This window comes from Corvus moneduloides, chromosome 4 (genome assembly GCF_009650955.1).
Source record: "Corvus moneduloides isolate bCorMon1 chromosome 4, bCorMon1.pri, whole genome shotgun sequence".
NCBI classification, from domain to species: domain Eukaryota; kingdom Metazoa; phylum Chordata; class Aves; order Passeriformes; family Corvidae; genus Corvus; species Corvus moneduloides.
In genome coordinates this window covers 20,532,272-20,554,023 of record NC_045479.1, presented here as the reverse complement: position 1 = coordinate 20,554,023, position 21,752 = coordinate 20,532,272, and the positions used below count along the sequence as shown (strand labels likewise).

Below are 21,752 nucleotides of genomic sequence, written 5' to 3'. Positions count from 1 at the left end.
CCAAGTAACTTTTGGGTTTCTGGCTTTTGCATTCTTCCACAGTTCTTTTTTTTTTTCATACATTTGCATGAGTGCACAGCCCATGAGCGTTAATGCTCCCTCTGATTTCATCCTTTCACATACATAGTTCCTGCAGAAAACCAGGTTGTTGGCTGCACAGCTCTCAGACATTGCCATGGCAATGGGCTGTGATGTCAGAGACAGAGACACGGGATTAGGAGTTCCCTGTATCACTGAGCTGAGGGAGAACACTGGCTGGGAAGGAGAAAACTCCCATCTAAACAGCTTCAACAATAGAAACAGCAATTTCAAAAGCTGCTAGTGAAGAACACTCGGTAGTAAACTATGCAGAAATGACCAGAAATTCAGTGTCAGAAATTTGTTGACTGAACAGAATCCCAAAACAATTGGCATAGGAATAAATAAGTAAAATCAATGGAGCAAAGCCAATGTTGTGGCAGCAGTAACTGTGTAACTAGAATCAAGATAATTTTGCCATTTTACCAATGAAAGCAAAATACAATGGCAGAAAATGTAGCATCTTTCAGTCAATTACACAAGGAGTATTTTCAGCTCCACTGGTAAAAAGCTGAGAGCAATTTTAGACAGATTATTCCCTTAGACTAAAAGTTCACACTATAAAAGACAATGTAGGAACTGCACGTGTGAATGCCCTTAAAATAATCAGATAGCTTATGTGTGTGGGAACACTGCAAAACTGCAAGCAGTAACAGGGGACATGACATGCAAAGGCCCCTCCCAGTGATTACTGCGGAAAAGGAACAGATGTCAAGAGCTGAGCCAGCTCCCAGCCTTTGGGGGCTGAGGCAGGACCCTCCCCAGCCCTGCAGCACAGCTTAACGCAGCATTGGCAACAAGCACTGCTTCTCTCAGCCAGCCCACAGACCTCCTTCTTGAGGTGGGTGTGCTGATGGCCTGGGGAAATCAGAAAAAGAAATAAAAATAAAAATGGGGAAACAACTACAGAAAAGGAAAGCGTGCAGAGGCCTAGAGCAAAAGTTGAAACTGGGTCATGCTTTATATGAGGGTGGTTTGCAGCAAAAGGAACTGGTCCCTTCTCTAACCTTGAAAAGAGGGAACTGGGAGCAAATTGCCCTGCTTCTCCTCTCCTACCTGGGTGGCCTTGCTCCTTCTTGGATCTGCTATTGTGATGGCTCACCTGCCTATGTGCCTCGTTGCAACATCAGGGTGCCTGTGAATCAGGATAGTTCCATTTGCTTCCTAGACAGGAAGCCTTGATGACTCATCTGTTGGACAGGGACAATGTGATAAGATGAAGGACCTCAAGCAATATATTTCAATGGAAAATTAAATAAACTGAAGGATACACACACCCATCATGATTTCAAAGGTAATTTAAAAAAACAACACAAGAGTCAGTGCCTTTTCAGTGTTCTGCTGTGATTTAAGACTTGTCTACACCCAGCAGGGAGTACTGAGGCAAAGAGCCCTGAGACACCTATTTCCAGAGCTGAATGCTATATAATTAGTAACTGGCCTTGCTTCAAAAAAGGGTGCAGCCATCTATATTGCATCTGGGACAGGAGCCAGTACCCTCATGCATCCCTATGCTGCTCTATGGAGTCAGATCAGAGTTTCAGAAGTTGACCAGGGCTCTGTGCCCTGCTTTGTGGGGTGGACCTGCCTGATGAAAGACTTCTGAAACCGCTGTTAAAAATCTGTGTGGAATGAAAACTCTATTTCGCTTAACTAAATTCCAAGTAGACCAGCCCATATTATTTTTGGTATGAATGTTGTAACGACTTCTAAGTGATTTGAATTGCTGCTAGAAATTTTGTGCCTGTTTTGCAACCCATAAACCCTGGGCTGTAAAACAGAAGCTGTGATTCTAGTGGACAACATTTTCCTCGGCATTTCTGCTGCTCCTTTCAGTGCCAGTGAACTGTGAAGAAGCCACAGTCTGGATTAACAGTGAGCCCTCTGCATTGTTTTCTGCATTGTCTCTTGTGGTATTTTAAGCACCTGATGTATAGATGACAAATATCCATGCTGCTGGTATGCACCTATGTGTTGCTGCTGATTCTTCGAATTTTACTGCTGCTACTTTATATTTCCCTCAAAGAGGGAGGGGCAGCCATAGAAAATAATTTTGACATTAGCCCATACTCTTCAATAGCCTGGCTCCTTCTCCAGATTTGCTGGGTTTTTACTTCTGCCATTCCCAGCAAAGCACTTTGCAGAAATGCAATCAATGCAAAGCGCTGGCTGCACATCTAAGTGAAAGCAACAGTGTGGGGTGTCAATGCAAAGTGTGTGATGAGAATTTACCCCCCCTAATCAGTGGGGTTGGAAGGGGACTCTTTGGAAGGAACTTCTGGATTTACTTTCAAGAATGTTGCCTCTAATGCCTTCTGCCTGTAGTAAATGCTGCCACATGGCACAAGTTATGTCAAAACTGTTCTTGAAGTTGTGGTTCCAGAAAAGGCATCTACTCATAATCACATATCTTTTCAAGTGGTTTTGAGCTAGTCACTAATGTTTTTACTGGAGTTCCTTGAATAACTTAGTCTTGCTTTGTAATAAATATGTCCTTGCTTACAATTACTGGAGAAAGGCTGTGCACCTGCAACCAGCCACAGAGGAGTGCACATGACAATCACATTGTGTCTTTGCAGCTGAAATGAATGAACTGCAGAGATTCTAGCATGGTAGAATATCTAAAAAAAAAAAAAAAAAAGTCAGCCAAAAAAGTACAAAAAAGTAAAAAGTGAGAGAGAAGGAATTTTAATGGCATGAAATACACATCAGTCATCAGTCAGAGGAAAACCGGTCCATTTTATGAGCAAGGATTTTGTTACTGACAGCTGCCTTGTCTAACATTTTGCCATACTGAGAGCAAAATGAGACATCAAGCAAAAGCAGTTTTAACTTAAAATATTTGCTTGTTGTGTTTTGCATCATATTTTCCTTGTGTCCAGTTCACTAAGTATAATTATTCTGCTTTGGAAATCATATGAAAAATGATGGGGAAGCTACAAACACTCCAATATCAAGTGCAGACTCATGTCCACATGTTCACACTTGTGCTCTCTTGTGCTTTTTCCTTTTAATTATGTTATTTTTCTAGTAAATAACAGATTACCTGACTTGGGTGTCAATTAGTCATCATTTTCTCACTGCAAATCTTACCATCTCTTCAAGATTTCTTAGGATTCAATGGGAGTTTTCAACTGACTATCCACTGGGCCAGACCAAATGTTCAAAAAATGGTATGATTATACCAGAGTTTAAATTAATGTGGAGCTTTATAGGAGAAACACAGTTTCATCCAGCTGGAGCTAAGAATTAGATCCAACTAAATAATATGTTTGAGGATAGAGACCCAAATTCTCATTAAATCTGGCTGCAATAATTCAATCCTTAATTCTTACTTATGTAGCCATTTTTCTCTTTCTGCCTTTATAGATAACAACAAAAATCTGTTTCTTGCAGAGTGTTTGCCATTTGTAAAACACCATGTATTGCACAAAGGTGAGTAATCACAAAAACCCTGTGTAGGAAAGCTGATGCCATGTGGAGCTGCTTGTTTTGCTCCTCACCCCCTGTTCGCCAGTCAGCCCCTGTTCAGGGAAAAGCAATCAGGTGTTTTGCATCCCAGAGGAATTCCTGTAATGCCCCTAGGATGTAGTCAAGTTCAAGAAACCCCAGAGTTTAATCAAAGTGCAACTAACTTCAAGGAAACTAAAGCAGAGAGATACAAGGTCTGATCCTCAAAAGTACTGTTAAGCTCTAAACTTCATTAATTTCTTTAACAGATGAAGTATGCTCAGTCCCTTTAAGGATGCCAACTATTGTGCAACTTGCTCAGTACTGTTAAAAAAAAAAAAGTCCTGTTCTTTGCTGTTGATCAGTCTGATTCTTGCAATATTCTACTATAACAAAAAAACCCAAAAAAAACCACCAAAAAAAGCGCAACCAAATAAATATTGCTGGTGGTTTTCTTGGCTTTGGCAATTTAACATCATAAAAATTAAAAATGAAAGGTCAACTTCACTAAATTATTTTAATAGATTAAATAAAACATTTGGGAATTCTTCCTTTTGGGTAAGATTCTGAAAATGCATCACAAACACCAGAAATTACTGATGCTAATAATCCTGCCACTATTCCAGCTGACTAAAAATAGAGGTCTGTGACAGCCTAAGAATGAAAACATTCAGTCAGAAGTTTGTAACTGCTAGTCATGGTTTCATCTCTTAAATCTATCTTCAGTGGAAGAAATGATTAATGGTCCTGCAGGAGTAAAAGCTCATTCCCCTGATTGCTCAGGGAGGAGAACCGGGACTGCAGCCCTGGGGTGGGTGGTAGGGGGGAGGATGTGCAGCTGCTACTGCAGGGGTGTGGGACGCCACCAAAGGACCAGGAGCACAGAGGGTGCAGTGGGAGCTGCAAGGAAAGGGAGATAGTCTCCTTTTGGGCAACCCCACTCCACCTGTATCTCAGGGAAGCTGCCAAGGGCCCTGGAGCAGTCATGGCTGGCAGTAGCACAAATTGCTTGGGACGGCTTGTCTCCTTGCAGGGCAGCTGAGGTCAGAAGAGAGACTGTCTTGGCACATGGACATACTTCATCTGGAAAACACCATCTCCATTCACTTTCTCTTCTCTTCTGCTACCTAATATACAAACAACAGACCAGCTCCAGAATTTTTATTTGCTAGGAATGGGTCAAAGATTTGCTTCCCCCAATTCAGGATCATGTTCCTTTGGGGTTTGTTCCACACTTCTTTTCCTGATTGCAACAACTTACTTTCATAGGAAAATGTTTTCATCCCATCATACTTCACAGATCTCACAGTCTGTGAGCTCTCTTGAAAACAGTTAAAAGTTAATCACCTCCTAAACTTTATTCCTCTCTACATTTTTAAAAGAAAGCAAGCTCTCTTTTTTTTTCCTCCCCTAAATCAATGACAACTCTTTAAAAACCTGGGGTTAAAAATTCCAGCATGAAATCTTATGCAACAGTCAAGGAAGGGTGGAGATATAAATATCATAAAATCCAAATTCATCACTGAATCTGGAGCACATCCACAAATTTAAAAGCCGATGGGACACTCAGAGTAGAAATAAACACAGATGGACAACAACATTGCCAGAGAAAAGGATTAGACAGGACCCACAAGTGACATGAGGGAATGATCAGATCAAGGCAGTGCATTTTATTCCCACAAACGTCCTTGCTTCCCACCTCTTCCAGTAAGACGAGGCAAGAAATTTCTTACCCCCCACTAAGAATTCCTGCAGCAGAGAATCTTTTGAGGGTGCACTCAGTAAGTCTTGCCCGGCTTTGTGCTTCTGGCATGTCCTTCTTTAGAAAACTGACCATTCTGTGACCTTAGGCTGCTCTTCCCAGTTGCTGTCACTCAGCCACGGGCAATACCAGAACTTCCCCTCTGAACTGTGTCCTAATTTCCTAATTCCCGTGACTACTCTGGTCTGCTATGTGTCCTCTGCTGAAATAATTGGCTTGTTGGACCACATGTGCTTTTTGGTAATAAATTGTTTCACTGCATGTACACAGATCACATTCAAAAATTCAGTTTTTCCTCTAATGAAAAGGTTGCTCTGCCTGGCCAGCATCATTTGGGAATTTAAAAAAAAAAAAAAGGAAGGAGTTGCATGATATTGCTCCCTCTTCCTTTTTGGTTATCCCCGAGGGCTTTGAAATCTCTGGATGCTGCAAAACATAAAAGGAAAGGTTTAAATTCTGAGACAGCTCATTCCCTACCCACTTCTCTTGCTTGCTCTCAATATCTGTCTACTCAGAAAACTACTACCGGCATACCTAGTACTGCCCTCACTGCCCTGTTAGCAGGGAGTGATGCTTCCCAGAGTCAGCACCTAACACCCCAGCAACACGCTGGATGATGTTCTGCAAAGCTGAAAAGTTTGAATTGGTTTAAGCAACCCTCGTTGCCATTTCTGTCTGGAGCAGGCACTTGCAATGAATGTAGTAACCTAAACAGCACACGTGTGAGTCACAGGAAAAGCTTCAGCAAACGGTTCTTGATGTTGCAACACACTTCCCTATATTTAGACACAAGGAATGATGTCTCTAAAGTTAAAAGAACTCAAGCAAGCTTGAAAATGAAACCTCCAGGATGATTTTTAAAACTCTGTCTGACTGATCTGGGAAAAGCAGCGAGTGGTCCTCTTCCAGGAAGGTCAGCCATTAGCAAGTGGTGAGGTTAACACAGCAGTCTGCTCCTATACTTCGGATACTCACACCTGAGAGATATTTTTTACTCTGAGCCAGCCAGAGTCCCCAGCTTCACCTACTATTTTTTTCTCTAGAATTTTTAACTTTTTTGGCATTTTTTTGTTTTTTGTTTTTGTTTTCTTTTTTTTAATGTGCTGTATTTGCAGATGCAATCAAATGTTGCACCTGCTGGTTCCCATTTATTTCTGGGCATGGTTGATCCACACTGCCTTATTTTCCAAGAAGGCGGCTGCATCCCAAAAGCCTCATTCCCATTTAAACTGGGTCCTGATTCCCTTTTATGCTCCTATAAAGCAGCAATGGAAAAAGGCCATGGCAGAAGGGAGATCTGGGCCCTAAATCAACTGAAAACACCTATTTGTCAGGTAGCTAATCCAAGATGTTATAGCCATTTATAAAAACTTGTTATTTTTCTGCAGTCATCCAGGAATGCCATTAATAGCTCTTCACCATGGTGCCAAAAGACACTTTTTGAAGGGATTTAATGCCCAGATCATTGTAAATCTGATCTTTGTTTTTGCCCGTTCCCCAGCCAGCAGCCATGAACAAAACAGACTTTGAAGCCTGCAGCATTATTAATCTGAGACTTATTACGGTAAGAGAGAGAGAAGGAAATAAATCCCTTCTTCTAGCACTCCTAACTCAGTGTAATGCCCCAAGAATGACAAGCTAAACATCACTCTGAAGTTATCAGGCTTCATTTCTCATGACGGATAGCAAGCAGCAGATTGCACTTTATCTTTTTAAGCTGACCTGACTGCAAACAAGGAATGCACAGAATGCCAAGGCCCTCCTTTCCCTTTGTGAAGTCTGTTCCAGCAGAAGCAGGGTGTCATGCTGCAATATTTAGCACTTAGTTCTTGTTGTGCTTAGGACAAAGGTATGTTCAGAGCAAGGTAGTTCCTTGGAAAAAAAATAATCCAAAGCCATTTCCCTTTGCAGACCTGTGGCGCATATGCCCATGTTGATTCTGGAGGAGAATGCAGGGCTTGGTTAGGGGGAAGCTCTACAAAAAGTAGATATCATCAACATGTCTGTGGAGCTGAGCTTTGATCAGCTTCCTTTACTGTCCAGCAAAACAGTTGGTAACCACTAAAACATTTGGAATGATGTCATGAGGTGCAACAAGGATCAGCCCTGAGTGTAAGATGGTCAAATGCCTTTACAATGAAGACACTCCTCTCTCTGTCAAAGGCACATTGGGTTAATGACAAGGCCACACTTTATGGATGCCTAAAGACTTTGCAAGTGGTCAAAATCACCAGAGATAAAAGGGCATTTTAATTTTTGTCAAACTATTTTTATGTATCATCGTGCTCATAGTTGTGTGATGATAAATTGTCAGACTTTTTACTGTTTTTCTTTTCCATTTATTTCTCTCCTGATAGAAGAGCTGCCTAAATAAAACATCTCTTGTATATTTTCTCATATTTTAATCAGTCTGATACTTCAGTTCCTAGAGAAGGAAAACAAGCAGAAAACTGAATTTAACATTGAAATATGGGGGTGGAATCCATCAATAAATCATTGCAGTTTGCTGTAGCCAGGAAAAGGTGCAAACTGATTTTGCACCCCATTGCTTTGGAAGTTGTGATGACTTTTACTCTCCTTCCAATTTTACCTAACCAGGAAGACAGGCTTGTCTTTAGTTGCATTAATTGCTTCTAAAGAAGATGAGAAATGAATTCATGTAGCATCTGAATACTGCAGTCCTTCACTACTGGTATTTCTCAGCAGGACTCAGGGTAAAGCTCCTATCATTTGCCAAGGCTGTCATCACGTCCATCAAAATATGCAAACATCCACATGGCTGCTTGCCTCCTGCCAGCACTGGAGCATTTTCTGCTGTTTCAAAGGGAGCCTACAGGGACAGGCTTGCAGCATGCAAGCTCTGGGCTGGACAACTTGCTCATCATCCCACATTTTCACCTTTCTTCTATGCTTCTTAGGGACTAAGATTCTTTTCTACCAGCAAAGCACATGTATTTTCTTAATTAATGCATTTAAACATATATTATGCAGAATTTAGTTGCCCATTTTATAACACTGACTCTCATTGTGCTGCAGAAAGAGCTTAATAGGATACAGCAGAAATAGAGGGTAGAAAAATGGCCCTGCAGTCTTTAGTCTGTTTATCGGTAGTGTTTTGTTATTACAAGAATGCTTGGGGTTCTGTTTTTTCTGTGCTGGACTGATAGATTTTGTTTTAGTCTTTTGTAAGATGTTGTTTAGATCCCATTTGGAAGGCTGTGGAGAAAATTCTCTTTTCATAACAACAATCCAATTCTTCTGTAAATATCTGCTGTCCTATTTATCCTTCTGGAATTAAATTCAAAATTTTTTAAATTAAACTTGCTACCAGAGGAAGCAATAGTTGCAAAAACTGTTTAAATAGGTAACATTTGTGAATATAAACAGTTCTGGATTTTTTTTTATCTGAAGGCTTAAGTGGTTTCATAATTTCTGGTGCTGTTTTTGAGTGTTTTTACACAGAAATAGACCAAAGCATGCTGAAGCTACACATAAGGAGTGGAGAAGGGGGAGGAGGACGGCCGTTGTAAAAAATGGCTGGAGATCAGAATGGGAAGCTGTGAACACAAATTAATTACACATATGTGAGTAGCAAGAGGGGGAGGGAGGTACTCTCTCCACATTTGGAAATTTTAACAAATATCAGGCTGTCCTGTGATCTCACAGTCTGGAACTGTAAATCCAAGGAGAAAAAAGATCAGTCGGATCTTTTGCATTAGGATACAAGCCTTCAGTGAACATGACAAGGTAGATGTCTTTTCTGAGCTCTAGTGGTGGTTCACCAGGCACCATGCCATAGATGCCTGCAGATTCTACTGCTACATAATGCCTACTTACAGGGGCCCTTAAGAGAAATTACTTAAAGATAAATAACTCATAATGGGAAAAAAAGGCAAAGAAGGAAGCAGAAACATGAGGAAGACTGCAAAATGAGAGAAAACACTTTTGCTAAGTAATGGATTAGACCCTACCGTAAAACAAAGCACTCCAGTCCTTATCATTGCATTAGGCATGTTCTCCTGAGCTGCATCCCTCCCTGCCTGCTGCAGCCACAACATCGCCTCTCTCGTTCATATCTCCCCCTGTATCTGGGAGATTCCGCATCAGCAACACAAAACATGGCAAAGAGAGGTAAAATAACCTGCCTTTCCAAATCCATACGGGCACTGCTGCTGAGGGCAACACCTGTGGGCACAGCCTGATCTCTGTCTCCCCTCTGCCCATGGTGCTCTCCTCAGCACAGGTGGTTGGTCACCCTCACACCAAGCAATGGGATGTCACAGCCCTTCTGCAATGCAGCCTGGGACCAAGGGTGATTTAGTCTTAAAGATTTTGAAGCTCACACTTGCCAGTGGGGAAATGTCTAAGTTTTCACTTCAAGCTGCATGAAAGAAAACCAAACCAAAACAGATGACCCTACCGAGGTTGCAATAAGTTTGCGAAACTTCCCTCCAGCACCATTTTGGGTTTTTTATGCTATCAGCAAGTGTCCTGGTAACCCTGTGCAAACACACACAGGTAAGCACCCCTGCATTGCTTTGCTTTGCTTGTCTGAGCAAGGCTGGCAAGAGGCACCCACCTCACCCACAGCTTTGAAAACTTGTCTGCAGCAGTGTCACAAGACCGGTCCCCAGAGAATTTCTAGCATTCTCTCCCCTGTCTGAAAAACATTTCTTTGTCTTAGCTTAGCTGTCCTGCCCAGCATCATTTCCCCCTCCACCAAGTCCTTAAAAGCTGACTGCTGTTTGAAGAATGACTTCAGTCTCACGAGATCAGAAGCTGTGGGTAGTCACACACAGTTATGCAAAGCCTCTGAGGTAAATGATGACACAGTGGGCAGGGAAATGGGAAATCAGACCCATGTGGCTTTCCAGAGGGCTTTTTTTGTATCTGCTACTTTGTTATGTAGTCCCTCCCAAAAATCACCAAGAGAAGTAAAAATGCGATCATACTACTCCTCAGTAATAAAACCCTGTTTTCACACAACATTGATTTACTCCACATTTCATTTTTTGTGGCACACAGGATAGGAACTACCAAAAAAAATTGTGAATTTACTGTTTCATCACTTAAGAAGCAGTGCTTGAGCTCGCCATTTACTGCTTTGCTCTATTGTCCCCAAGCTGTAGCTGATAACAAGTTCACAACCAGGAACTCTGGATGTTCATTTGTCTCCAGATTCCATCACTTGCATATTTTATTATAATTTAGCTATTTAAACAGGGATGTTTCATCTCTCCCTGTTATACAGCCACAAATCTGCTTCCTCCAAGCTGCTAACTTATAGCAAACTTCTGATTCAGTCTGCAGTTCCTTTGAGCTCTGAGAACCAAACACTGTGGTTTAAAAAGATTAAAACCAGAGACGAAACCTGATTGTTCTTCCATGCATCTGCTTTAAATTGGTTGTTCTGTTTATTTTAGAGACTTCCACTGGTGAAATGAAAAAGCCAGCACCCATTCTGCAGAATTAGTCTTGCTACATTGGGCTTTATGCTTGCCTTTTATTTACCCTTCTTTTTAAGAGCATCAATGAAATGTTGCCTGCATTGTAAAGTCAACATGACTAACAATTAGCACATGCCATTAAATTAAGTGCTACCTCTAAACTGCATTCTGTAAGTTATAATCAGTTGTGGTTTAGCTACGGATGACTGGTCCAGGGTCCTGCTCACTTAAGGGCCACTCATCACCTTACAATATACCCTTGTCAGAAGGTGCACACACACAAATGCCATTCCAGTGCTAGCAGCCCTGTCTTGTCTTGCCAGGGCTCTCCCTGTGTGCCTAGCACTAGCAGGAACACTTTTCCATGCTCTACAGGGAATCAGTAGTGTGATTCAGCTCTCCCAGGATTTAGAAAGAGAGAGTGAGCCCCAGGGGTGCCATGTGATGAAGGAGAGGGACACCTCACTGCCTGGCCTAAGGCGACACTCAAGATGGATGAACCGGAAGGGAGAAACTCAAGTGCGGGCAACATAGTTAACACTGACTGGGACCCAGGGACAGATCTTCCATTTATGTCAGCCTCATTTCCTTACTCATGCAACCCTTCCACAAATCAGGGAGGTGAGATAAACCCTGCCGAGAACCAAAGCAAAGCGTTAGTGTCATTTAATTTCACTCGAATGGTCTTTGAGGCTTGACCAGCCTTCAGCAGGTTGATGTATCCCCGTCACTTGTGTTTTGGGGAACTGAAATATTATCTTAGCAGCACAGCTTTTGTGCTGTGATCTGTGGACCACATGAGCAGCCCATAACTGCTCTTAAAGAGTCTTTAGAAGACAGTTTAATGTTTTGAAGCTCTATTGAGCAACTCAGTAAAATGGGCTTATAATTGCTGGGTGAGTCCCTGTGTCACTGCAAACTCTGTTCAAGGGCTTGTGCCCATGCTTTGAAGGGCCAGGGAGCTAATGTGCTCTGGGAGTTGGCAGGAGCAGAGCAGATGTCCTACAGACGCTCTCCTGATGCATTTGTGTACTGGGTTGTTTGGTTGTCAGCACAGAGCTCACAGCATGGCTCATCTACAAGGACCTGAAAGGGGGTTTTAGTGACGTGAGGTTCAGTCTCTTCTGCCAAGTAACAGAAAATAGGATAAGAGAAAATGGCCTCAAGTCACACTGGGGGAGATTCAGTTTGGGTATTAGGAAAAATTTCTTCGCCAAAAGGGTTGTCAAGCACGGGAGCAGGCTGTCCAGGGAAGTGGTGAATGCCACACCCCTGGAAGTGTTCAAGGCCTGGTTTATTGAATGAGAGCTTTGGTGGACATGTTTGGAGGGCATGTTTGTCCCTGCTGGGTCCCTCGTGGACCGCTTAGGCAACACTCTGCCAGCACCTACGTGTGCACACAATCTCACCTTCGCAGGTGGTCACGAACAGCCGCTCACACACACAGTCTGTGCACGAACTGGAGACAGAGAGGCAAGAGGGGTTCTCTGCGTGCAGTTCCGAGGTGTTTAATGGCAACACCCCCAAGGGAACGGAGGCAAGAAGAACCAAGAACTGAACGCCCGTGCCAGTTTTATCCCGAAAGCTCCCAAAGGCGGGCAGAGCATCCAAAACCAATAGTCTAAGGGCTAGGGGGCAGAGGCAAGGTTGAGTGACATAACAGGGCCAATGGGAGAAGGAATGGGCAGGGGGAGAGGGCCAGTGACCAGCAGAATCTAGACAAAGGGAGAACTTTCTAGCACAGAGTTGTAGGGAGAGATCACTTTTAGGGTAACTTGGGCGGTGTAAAGTGGACTTAGCCACTGCAACACTGGTTGAATGGGGTTTTGAGCTACCTCATCTAGTGGAAGGTGTCCCTGTCTATGGCAGGGGAGTTGGAACTAGATCATCTTTAAGGTCCCTTCCAACCCAGCCCGTTCTATGTTTCTGTTGTATGATTTGCATTGTAAGGGGTGTGATGAGTTTCACAAAGCAAAATCCTAGCATTTCTTTTTAAAGTGAGTAGACAATCCAAGCTTGTGGCAAACTGCAGTAGTCTGCTTGAGTCTGTGTAATGTATGGGGATTTGACATCCAATTGCATCCCAGGCCATTCTAGGGACAGAGATAATGTGCCAGGCCAGGTTAAATGCATCTGCACACTAAACCCTGCAGATGCTCAGTTGGACAGATGCAGAAGCTTGATGTTATCCTATTCTCAGATGCCAAACAGAGCTTTTTCGGTTCTTACAAAGCAAGGACGTAAGAGCCATGAGAAGGAAGTGGTTTACCGCAACAATGGCATCCATGGCTTGTAATGGCCTTCCAATTACAAGGAGCAGACGACTGTTCATCACAAACATTAGCAAGAGAAAGCTGAAAGAAGAGAAAAAGCAGCCTGCCATGAGCAGGAATAAAAAAGCTGTAAGTGAAACTGCATATTCTCATAGGCTGATACACATCTGGCACGACTCTGCTGTAATCAGCAGTTAGCCTGTACTTGCACCCATCCACACAACAGCTGAATCCAACCCCAGAAGTCTTCCCTGGTAATTGTGGCAAATACCACTTCACCAAAACTTCTTTTTTGTTCTCCCCAGAACACTGGGCTTCCTCCCTTCCCAAACAAATCTCTGCTTAAAAGTTATAACAATAAAGTTTATGCTCTTTCCCTGCTCATCTGACACACAGTCTATTTGCCCAGGAACTTCCTGGCAGGGTGGAGGGACCCGAGGATGTATTAAGTGTAAAGAAGGCCCAAACCCACAGTGTTTTCAAGCCTCTTCAGCCAAATGCTATGTACCACTGGGGAAAAAGAAAACAAACACAAACCCCTGAGGTTTTAGTGAGCCTTTCAGGGTCGTCTTGTGAAAGTGGTTTTCTAGACATATCCATGTGGTGACCAGTAAGACTTGCTTTAAATGGTTGTTCAGTTAGCTTAGGTAAAACTGATATTCCTAATTTCTTATTTGGATGTTTCTGGCTGAGACATGCAGAGTATGTTAGGGAGTATACCACCTTCAAAACACTAATAGAAAAACCTCAGAGAGCTTCCATCTGCCCCAGTCATGTGTGACCATAGCTGCGTTACAAAATTGCAATAATAATACCTTCTACTGCATCCTGCCACAAAGCTTTGTGACTGCTGAAAAACACATGTGGGCAACGATGGAGGTGCATCCAAAAGGGAGCAGTAAGTTGCCTGTCACCCAGAAACTGCAGCTGCTTTATAGCAACCCTAATAAGTAAATAGACATCTCCCATGCCAAGGAAGAAATCCCATATTAATCACCAGCAACAATGAAAAAGGGTCACTTTTTATGTTTAAAATTTTTATTTTACATAAAGCTACGCTGGTGAAACCACTTCTCTTCATATTCTTATGTTTTTCTGATGAGGAAATGCCAAAGATACATGGGAGACATCTTTCTCTTAGTGCACCACCTGGGGACATGCAAAGCAAATTAACTGTTGTACTTGCCCAGGATCCCAAATCTTCACAGCAGCACCACATGGAAAAAAGGCAGAGTTGTGACCACTCAATCTCTACCAGGTACCCCCTAGTACAAGAGTGCAGCTGTAGTGCTTCACTAATCTGTGCAGGGCCTCAGAGAAATAAATCTCACTATTTAAACTCTCACCAGTCAGAGGAGGTGTGTCCAGCAAGATGCAAACCAGTAACGTATCTGTAAGGCACTGGCTGCTACTAAGATACATTCCTGATAAATGAGTGGCCCTTCTTGAAAATATGGTCAAACCTTTCTAAAAAAATCAATTTTTCTTAGCTGGTTGATAAGAAAGTTGGTAGTTTCAGTCCAAGACAAAGACATGAATCAGAAGCCATGAATCAAATGACTATCCACAAGAGATAAATTTGGTTATATCTTCCCTAGCTCAGCCATGCCAAAGAACTTCTTAGCTTAATAACACTGGTCGACACTGGCATCAGCCCAGTGGTTCCCAGCACTTCCTTATTAATGTGAATGCTTTTGACTCAGCACTTCCACAGTTCCATAAATATCGAGGCTGACATAATTTAAGCTGCAAAAAGCATTTATAAATATTAAAACTCAATAGCAAAGCTAACCTTCTGCTTGAGCTAAGCTTTGATTTATGCACTGAAGGTTTCTACTAACCAGGCTACAGGATGCCTTCAGCACAAAAGTGAAATTTTCATTTGCTTCTTCCTCTGTAATAAAACAATGCCTGGAACCAAATCATCAGCCTCCAAGTCTGAGTTGTTTGGTTTGATTTCCAGTCGTTCTGCATTGGATGCAGCATAACTCACTCACTATACTGAAGGTGCATGGAGACATTGAGAATAAGGGCAGCTTTCACAAGGCAACCCTTCTATGTTGCTGCTAAAATAACTGTCTCCAAGCAAAACCTGCTACCAGTCCTGAAAGTTTAGGGATGTGAGACAGGCCTGGACAAGATGGATTTCATGATAACATCACCCCTGTCACCAAGGATCATGCACACCACCTACTGTGCCCAGAGCATTATACCAGCATTTATTCAAAGCAATGCCAGATTTATGGCATTGCTACAATAACTATGAAGGAAAAAGAGTCCCTCAAGATTAACAGTGTAGGTCATCCATGGCAACCTCCCTACTCCATGATACTGAGTTACAGTGAGTTCACTGTAACCATCTTTATTTAGTGCAAACTGAAAACTCCATCTAGTTCTTTCAGTGAGTGAAAATGGCCCTGCAGTTAAGAAACATGATCTTACAACTTTTCCTTTTTAGTGCACCTTCTTCACAGTAGACTCAAAACTCTGTTTAACTCATCTTGTCAAGGTTGACTCAGCAATTTTATTTCTATACCCTTATCAGCCATGTAAAATAAAAGAAGTATTTTTGTGAGAAAAATATCTTTTGACATATTTAAAGTAAGTGTTCAAAAGGTGTGTGTGGTACTGAAAATTCAGTTAAATAGACTAATACAAGTCAATTTAGTAGAACAAGGATAAGCAAGAAGAATGCATTTGGGAAGAGAGTAGAGACTCTGGGGAGGGAATAAAGCAGGGGGAAAAAATCAAAACGAAAGAACTGATGCAGCTCCTATTGCAGATATTTGCTGCTGGGCACCTCTGTATGATAAGTTTTTCAGCACAGTGTTTCAGTCTCTGCTATAGGCAAGGTAGAGCAGTGCTGTCAGCACTCTGAATACCTTTGAAAACCTTTGGTATTCTTCAAAATACAGAGAGACAGGAATAGACTTGCAGCCTTAATGGTTACTGCAGTGTGAAACATGAAAGTTGTAACCTACAATGAAAAGTCCCAAAAGTCAGTGAAGCCACTGCATAGGATGGTTTGTGTTGCTTTGAGAGACCCTCAAATATCCTGTTTCAAGTTTCTGGCAATAGGAACTCTTTCTTCACTGTGCAAATCCAACTTCACTACATCAAGAGCTGCAATGGTGATGTGAAAAGTGCTGCACCATGGGTGCTTACTCAGCATCCCAGTCAGTGGCTTTGGGGCTGGTGGCTCACCTTTGGGCCGAGCTGACCTGCCTTAGTGCATCAAAGCTGTGAATATGCACCACAGGCCTGGCCTGCCAACACCCATCAATGGGAAGAATGGTGTCCTCAAGCTGTTTCTCTTCCACATCTTGTGTCTCCTCCTGCAGAATTGTCCCCCACAACCTACAGAGAGATTCCTAAAAGTAGCACTTCCAAATAGAAAGTGCATGTCTGAACCAGATGGTTGGTGCATAGTGAACATACAGAAGGGCCAGATTTGATTTGTGTTTCATTAAACAACTCTCTGTGATACATTCTGATCTATCCTTCAGCAAGAGACTGGGCACAAGGCTGGGAACATGGAGGTGTGGAAGTGGACTGGGCTGAAATGATAGAAGCTGTGTTTCCACAGCACGACTAAAGGGGATGAATGAAAGAATATACCTCAACCTAAGCATGAGCATAGTCCAGAAAGTCTCTGTCTATTAGGGAGAAGACTTCATAGGTCTTTCTGCTGCAAGTTCTGCCTCTCAGATTTGATACTCGGGGCTGGCCATGAAACAAGAATTTTTGTTTCATAATTCAGAAGGAGAAATAAGAAAGAGGGTTTTTATTTTAAGTTTTTTAAATCTGTTTTCATTACATATCAGAACAAAACCACTGTATTTCCAAAACTTTCACACGTAAGGCCCAGAAAGGAAAGACAATAGGGGCCAAGCAACAAATAGGCCAGTGCCTCGGTGATTCCCCTCTGGAGGGGAAAACTTGGCTCCCAGCTCCCAAGCACTGCCAGACAGGAGAGAGACGGCAACTTGGACTCCTCCACCAGAAGGCCAGGGATGGCCAGGTTTTCTCCCTGCCCCCCACACTCCTTTAGTTAACTCTCTCTCACTTCTGCCCCCATCTCCTTGGAACCTCTCCACTTCATGTAAATAATTACATATAAACCAAGCTACAGAGAATGAGAGTATGCAGTCCAGTGGTTAGGAAGTTCCTGGGAGATAAAAGGGAGCTGCAGATTCAAGTTCTTGCTCTGTCTGATTTGAAGCTGATTTCATTTAAGTATTCATTGGAAGAAAGAGAAATGGCCGGTGCAGCTTGGCGGCCAGGGAACCACTCCAAATCAGAGCAAGGACTTGAACCTGGGGATGCACTTCCCAGGGAAACCTCCTAAGCACTGGCAGATCGATCAGCTCTCGCATGTGACGCAGGCTTGGGACGGAGGCTGAAGCACTCAGCCAGTTCTGGGGGAGCTGCCTCATCTGGGGCCTTTGCTCTGAAAGGAAACCCATCGGAAGGCACATATCCAGCCAATGTGCTAGAATCATCATGTGAACCGATGTACAAGCATGTCTGTTCGCCTCACCCCACCATGGAAGCCCCCACACAGACAGTCTCCCACCAGAATTGGAGAAAGCTGAGAAGTTGACATCAGGCATCTCCAGAGTAGGACTCGCTTTCTCCTTCCCTGCAATTCCCCTACCAAACTAGGAAGGTTTTCTGCCAATGTTACAGTTGAAACAGATACATTCTCTCAACAAGTTCCAGAGAAGCATCATTTTCAGGTGGAAGAGCTGGTTTTGGATTGTATGGGACAGATCCAATACTAGTAAAGAATAGCAAAATTATCATTCATAATGTGGGAAATGGAGAAGTACTTGACAAATGTTTCTGGTTTAGATTCAGAAGGAAGCAGGACGATATATTCAGTCTCACTTGATAGTTACTGTTCCACTGGCAATTAGCGATGATGTTAAACAGCAGTCGTTAATAACATTTGTAAACCTGCAGGACTTGATTACTGTCTTGGTGAAGATTGCCAGCTTGGCTGACAGGAGTAGATGCAAAAAGGAAAAATATTTAGATCTTATAAGGTGTTTAACTCCCTCCCACATCACAATCCATTAGTGTTAAATGGCTTAAAAGCTGTCTAATGAATGTGTTTCTAGAAGTATTTTAAGCAGAATCACTCTCATTCAGCGAGGTGTTCCATCTGGAGTCTAGAGGGGGTTCTATTCTTCATGTCGGCTACTTCTGTCACATACCAACAGTGTAGACAAAACCAAAACAACCGTGGTAGAAGTTTGAGACAACACCAAAGGGATGTAGGATGATAAAAGTGATGGGGGAACAACTTTGTTATAAGGATTAATTCCTTGTCATTTCTATTAATTGCATTTTCAGAACCAAATGTGAGTCATACATCTTGCAACAAAAGCTTTATGTCACACTTTAAGCTACAACCAGCGATTCAGATACAATTAACTTTGCAAAAACTTCATGGTCACATTAGATAATCAGTTGAACATGACCCTCCAGAGCAATTCTGATCCTTAGATAAATAAGCAGGGGAGTTTGAAAGAGTCAGTGAATAGCTCTAGTGAGAATATTGCTGAAATACCACATGCAGTTCTGGCATCCAGACTTTACAAAACGCATTCAAAATTTGGAAAGGATTCAGAAAAGAGCTACAAGAATGATCTGTGGTCTGGAAATCAGACTGAGACTAAAGAAGTTTAATCTGATTTATCCCAGAGAAGTTTAAGAAGTAATATGATCACAGCTCACAGGCACCCAGATGGTAGAGTAACTATTACAACTATGAGAAAGAAAATTTTAACTGTAGGTGTCATATCTAGTGTAAAAGGCATAATAAAATCCACTAGGTAGAAGCCAAAGCTGGACAAAATTCAAGTTTGGGGCATATATTTTCTCTAAACTGTGAAGGACATAAGGATTGAATACAATGAACTGAATTGTCTATCTCACAGTAGTTACAGAAAGACTAAAAGCTGTCCTTTATTATGGACAGGAAAATTCATGAGGTACTGCAATAAAATTTGTAGATGTGTCACACAGGAGGTTGGACTAGAGGATAACCATAACCTATCCTGGGTTTAAAAATCTCTGAACGTGTAGCTATAATTGCCTTTCTAATGGAAGATGGTCACTGGCTTTACTATATAATTTCCTACGTGTCAGCATCTGTCAGTGTTGGACAGCTTAGGTATATAATTATGTAAGAAGAACCTTGTTAAATATCCACTGCTAAAAATAACTTCTAAGGAGCTTTAGTTCTATTATTGTAAGTTAAATAAGAGTCCTGCTGCACACTGCAGAAAGACATTGCTTATCTTCTTATAATAACATGGAAACTTTGGTTCTCCAGAATATTCACTTGAGTGGACTATGATGATTTTTACTTTCTCCTCCAACTAATAAAGAAGTTCTATGTTTTTCTTTAAACCAAAAGGAGACTACAAGAACTCTCACAGAAAAAGGCTGTCTTTTATAAAGACCAATATCCCTTTTGAACATTTTATATGCCAGTCACATCAATAAGGGACATGAAGGAAACTCATAGATACTGTTATTCACTGTTCGTTTCATCAGTCTTGTAGGTACCATCAAGTGCTACCCTTACTGTTATCACTACACAGTAGGAGGAGGTTCCATTTTCTGTAGGAGATGGCTACAGAAAGGCTGAGCATCAAGAACTTACATAAATTGGATGTTAGTGCAAAAAAACTTCCATAAAGAAGGCAACAAAAGAAAACTTACCTTTCTCTAGAAAGTCTGTTCTGGTTCAGGAGTGCTCAGTTCATAAACACTTCAGCAAATCTTGAATGATTAATGGCTTTCCTTGGCTTCCAGTACAGAGCAGATGTGTCCTTGCAGTTGTGGTCAAGTCTTTCTTTGAGTTTCAGGATTCATTGAAGCCAGAAAGGTATCTAATGCAGTAGGGGGGAAGAGAGACTTTCCACTGATACTGTGTGCAAGAAATTTCCCCCACAGTTCCCCTCCCTATGGGTTAATAGTCAAAGCAGAAGCAGAGGTGTCAATGGTCTAATCCTCATCTTACAGTAACTTCATACCTTGATCTCATTAGCAAAATCCTTGGCCTCATAACAAATGCCATGCTGGCACATCAGTCCCCTGGACAGGACACTGACAGCTTGCATTTAGTGCTACAGTGGCAACCAGCTGAGGCAGCATCTGCCAGTGATCAGGGTGCTCTAAGAGGCTCCACTTACTTCTCTCTTAAGTCCTCCTAGCTCCCATATCTAGACTAGGGAAAATCCCAGTATCTCTCACTGTATGATAGCCGCTACTAAATACTGACTATTCATAGTGTCACTTCAGTGTAGACTTCAGCCTTTCTTCTATATGATACAGGTGGCATATCCTTCTTCTCACGACACTGAAACTCAGGGGTGAGACTTCAGCTTGCATTTCAGCTGACTTCCAAAATTAAGCATATAGATCTTCATTTGGCTTCACACATATAATACCTTCCAGTATGTTTTGCCAAGTTTAAGAACAGCACTTTCACATTCTGTTCAGAATTTGTGCCTGGCACTTTCCACTAACAGAAGGTTATATTTGCCCACATGCTCTGTATAGGGCTATGGTGGACCTAACAGACCTAACTCTCTCTAATCTCTAGTGTAGCAGACTAGACCTCTCTAATATCTAGCAGAACAGTCCAAAGCAAGAAGAGACTATACTATTGATTTAAAAGCCATTGCTCCTAAATGGACAGAAATCTGGAATTGCTACTGAGTAAAGACTAATGCTATTTATTGTATTGCAGTGGTAATCTCACACAGGAATTAGTATTTCAGCATACTTGGCATTGTAGTCTCACACTTGCATTAAAATTTAAACTTCATGATCCTCTTCTACTCCGTCCACCTCTCAGTAATGATCCAACATAGTATCTGTGAAGGGAAAATATCAGGCTGTTCTGTGAAATTTTGAAATACAAAATCATTCTCATGAGATGAAGAGAAAGTTAAAGATTATGTAGGATAAATTCAATGAGCCATAGCAATATCACCTGCCCAGTAATTTTGTTGCCCTCCCTTTTCATTCTCTTCTGTTTCAGCATGCCCCGCTTGCCCACTTGTTAAAAAAAAAAATTAAAAAAGATTATGTCTTCTTTGCAGAGCTAAGCAGGGCAAAAGACTGTCTGGGCATGATCAACTTGGGTGTTGGAGAGCCAAAATAATAAAACTAGCAGATGCTTAGGCAGCAATATCTGCATGGATGTATTGCAAAGGGTGTTTCTCGCTGTCCCACCCCCAGGGCTACACTGACTTTCAGGGCACCAAGGCCACATGGAATCAGCTGTGCAACCCCACCGTCACCAGCGGTGGGTATCAGCAGCTGGGGAAATGTTCCTGACACCTGGGACACGCCTCCCAGCAAAGCTTGTCTGGAGACACAGTGCCACATGCTGCACAGCGCCGTGGCCCTGCTCCAGCTTGGGGCCGCCATGCAGCTGGCAGAGCCCCAGCAGCTGGGAAGCCCACACTGCAGACGGAAGCAGGAGACAGGGTCTGGGAGCATCAGCCTTGTCCTGACAGCCTTTGACTAGACAGGTCTGGTTACAGCAGCTGAAGGTCTGATCTGCAACACACAAATCCAGCATGAACAATACAAAAATGGAAAGCATCCTGTACTAGGGGAACATCTGTTTAGGCGGTGAAAACCCCGTGGAGTGCATCATTCTGGATGAATCAGCACAGTTGAGACGGCTGTTCAGCTGCCCGAGTGGCTGGTTTA

The 21,752-nt window shown here is 42.4% G+C and overlaps 1 long non-coding RNA gene across 1 annotated transcript in view; it reads right to left on the bottom strand.

Annotated features, from left to right (window-relative positions):
• LOC116443543 overlaps positions 1 to 20,162 on the bottom strand; it is a 43,503-nt gene extending 23,341 nt beyond the window's left edge. Inside the window, exon 1 of the long non-coding RNA XR_004239959.1 lies at positions 19,746 to 20,162. This is a non-coding gene — a long non-coding RNA (uncharacterized LOC116443543). The remainder of the gene's footprint in view (positions 1 to 19,745) is intronic.
• Positions 20,163 to 21,752: the final 1,590 nt, after the last annotated feature.